Source organism: Sinocyclocheilus grahami, unplaced genomic scaffold (genome assembly GCF_001515645.1).
Source record: "Sinocyclocheilus grahami isolate Dianchi unplaced genomic scaffold, SAMN03320097.WGS_v1.1 scaffold3.1, whole genome shotgun sequence".
NCBI lineage: Eukaryota > Metazoa > Chordata > Actinopteri > Cypriniformes > Cyprinidae > Sinocyclocheilus > Sinocyclocheilus grahami.
Genome location: NW_015505182.1, coordinates 8,212,712 through 8,216,481, shown reverse-complemented (window position 1 = coordinate 8,216,481; position 3,770 = coordinate 8,212,712).

The window sequence follows — 3,770 nt, the reverse complement described above, 5'->3', positions numbered from 1 at the left end:
TACCGCTGTAAACAAAGCAGAGCTGCGCTTTATACGGAGAAGAAAATGCCATTGCCATCGAAACTTTTCTCAAGACAGTTCCCTTAAGTGATACATTAATATAACCCCAGAAATGTAATGCATTTTTGTACTTATTTTACTGTTATTTTCGGGATCTACTGGGACAGTGATAAAGATCTACCAGTCGATCGCGATGGACGGGTTGGCGACCACTGCTCTAAAGAGTATAAAGTCAAAAACCATCTTCCTTGTTCATTTCCTATAGTTTGAGACAATATTTATTGCATAGTTAACAACTACAGTCATGGCCAAGTTTTGGCAGTGACATAAATTGTGTTTTGCAAAGTTTGCTGCTTCAGTATTTGTAGATTATTTTTCCAGATGTTTCTATGGTACACTGAAAAACAATGATAAGCATATGTCAATATTTACAGTGTTGACCCTTGTTCTTCGTAACCTCTGCAATTCGCTCTGGCATGCTGGATATTAGCTTCTGGGCCAAATCCTGACTGATGGTGATCCATTCTTGCCTTAATAGTTCTCCGAGTTGTTCACAATTCGAGGGCTTCTGCTTGTCCACTCGCCTTTTGAGGACTGACCACAGGTTCTCTATGGGATTGAGATCCGGGGAGTTGTCTGGCCATGGATCCAAAATTTCAATGTAATGATCTTCGAGCCACTTCTTTATCACTCTTGCTTTGTGACATGGTGCGCCATCATGCTGGAAAATGCACGGATCATCACCAAATTGCTCATGGATCATTGGAAGTTGCTCTTGCAGGACGTTTTGATACCATTCTTTATTCATGCCAGTGTTTTTGGGCAGAATTATGAGAGCGCCCACTCCCTTGGTTAAAAAATCCCACACATGGATGGTCTTAGGATGCTTCACTGTTGGCACAACACAGGACTCATGGTAGCGTTCACCTTTTCTTCTCCAAACTATCGATTTTCAAGATGTCCCAAACAGTCGGAAGGGAGCTTCATCAGAGAAAATAATTTTGCAGCAGTCTTCTGCTGTCCAATCCTTGTACTTCCTGCAGAATTTCAGTCTGCCTTTGATGGTTTTTTTGGAGAGAAGTGGCTTCTTTGCTGCCCTTCTTGACGCCAGGCCATTGTCCAGAAGTCTTCGTCTCACTGTGCGTGCAGATGCGCTCACACCAACCTGCTGCCATTCCTGAGCAAGCTCTGCACTGCTGGTGACACGATTCCGTAGCTAACTCCTCAGGAGGAGACAGTCCTGGCGCTTGCTGGACACACTGGGACGTCCTGAAGACTTCTTTACTGCAGTTAAACCTCTCTCCTTGAAGTTCTTGATGATCTGGTAAATGGTTCTTTCAGGTGCAATATTCTTTGTAGTAATTTCCTTGCATGTGAGGCCATTTTGATGCAAAGCGATGATGGCTGCACGTGTTTATTTGGAGGTAACCATTGCTAACAAGAACACAATGATTGGAAGCGCTTCTTCCCTCCTTTTATAGCAATCAGTCTGCTCTTACAATCTATTTAGTATGATAGTGATTTAACTGACTAGTACTCATTCACACTTTCACATGTGCTGCTGATATGATTAGTCAATTAATGTTAGCTGGTCATTTTGTGTCAGGATCAAAAAACAGTGAAATGTATTTTTTTTGTGAAAAGTTCATTTTTTGGTCAAATTTTTTTTTTTACATATATATGTATGTGTGTGTGTGTGTGTGTGTGTGTGTGTGTGTGTGTGTGTGTGTGTGTTAGTGTGTAAAATATCATGGCAATTATTTATTTATTCTATTTTACTATCATTTAATAACTTAATATTACTATGATATATAATATAATTAATAAATATTTTTTAGTAATAACAGTGATTTTTGCATTATTATGAAGTCCTAAAAAAGACTTTAAATATATATATATATATTTTTTTATATATATATAACCCATGTTTTTGACAAGATTTGTGAGCTTCATAACATAAGCAGCCTATGCTACTGAGACAAACGTGATTTTAATGCCAGATGCTCCTTGAGGGACGATTCTGTTTCTTGGTGCTCACTCGATCACCCATAAAACACTGTGTGGTTGCTACAGCGACATAGCACTTAGCCTCAGCACCCAAGGGGGAGGGGTGGTCAGCTGTCAGTCATCTACAGCTGTCAATCACTCAGACTGCAGCCAACTAGGTGGAAGGATTGCGTGCACCCTGATGGGACAGAAACATTTAGGAGTGTTATTCTGTGCAAAATGTCATTAAAGGGGTCATATGATGCTGCTAAAAAGAACATTATTTTGTGTATTTGGTGTAATGAAATGTGTTTATGCGGTTTAAAGTAAAAAAAAAACACATTATTTTCCACATACTGTACATTATTGTTTCTCCTCTATGCCCCGCCTTTAATAACTTAATATTACTATGATATATAATATAATTAATAAATATTTTTTAGTAATAACAGTGATTTTTGCATTATTATGAAGTCCTAAAAAAGACTTTAAATATATATATATATATTTTTTTATATATATATAACCCATGTTTTTGACAAGATTTGTGAGCTTCATAACATAAGCAGCCTATGCTACTGAGACAAACGTGATTTTAATGCCAGATGCTCCTTGAGGGACGATTCTGTTTCTTGGTGCTCACTCGATCACCCATAAAACACTGTGTGGTTGCTACAGCGACATAGCACTTAGCCTCAGCACCCAAGGGGGAGGGGTGGTCAGCTGTCAGTCATCTACAGCTGTCAATCACTCAGACTGCAGCCAACTAGGTGGAAGGATTGCGTGCACCCTGATGGGACAGAAACATTTAGGAGTGTTATTCTGTGCAAAATGTCATTAAAGGGGTCATATGATGCTGCTAAAAAGAACATTATTTTGTGTATTTGGTGTAATGAAATGTGTTTATGCGGTTTAAAGTAAAAAAAACACATTATTTTCCACATACTGTACATTATTGTTTCTCCTCTATGCCCCGCCTTTTTGAAACGCGTCGATTTTTACAAAACTCATCGATCTGAAAAAGCGAGGTGTGCTGTGATTGGCCAGCTATCCAGTGTGTTGTGATTGGCCGAATACCTCAAGCGTGTGACAGAAATGTTACGCCCCTCACATACTGTTGATGCCGTGTCCGGCCGGAGCGACGAGACATAAACATTAAAACCCATTACAAACGAGGCATTTGTTGCATCCAGTGGGGACATAATTACTGATTATAATGACTTATACTGTGTTTCTACACATTGCGTTGCGTATCGTGTCGCGTAAACATAAAACCATGTCTGCATTTGTGATCGGAGAAATGACAAACAACAAGCCCTACTCTACACTGCCCAAAAAACTCACTTTAAATATATAAAATATAAAAACTCTTTAAATATAAAAAGCGTACTTACAGTCTTTGAGTCAGAGCAGCCGGCATTGTAGTCTACTCTCCCAGGATCAGGAAACGGTCTTCCATAAAATGTGCTGCACACATCTGAATATTTGGGTTGAAGTGTTCTGGAACAGTGTTGTAAATACCACTGATTTGTAGTCGTGTCCTCTTTTGGAAGACCAAACAAAGTAGTTTCGCTTTCACAACGAAAAACACAGCGGCCTAGCGGAAGCCCCGGCTTAGAGTGAGCTGAGGCCAGGCTAGAGTGAGCTGAGGAGGCTGGGTTGAGAACGGCGCAGCCGGCGGATCCGACGAAGGAGCGGCAAGCACTTGTGACGACCCCGGGCTTCGTCCACGGTGAAAGCCGATCCGGGGATCCACAGACCTAAGTTGATGTATTCCCTCCGCG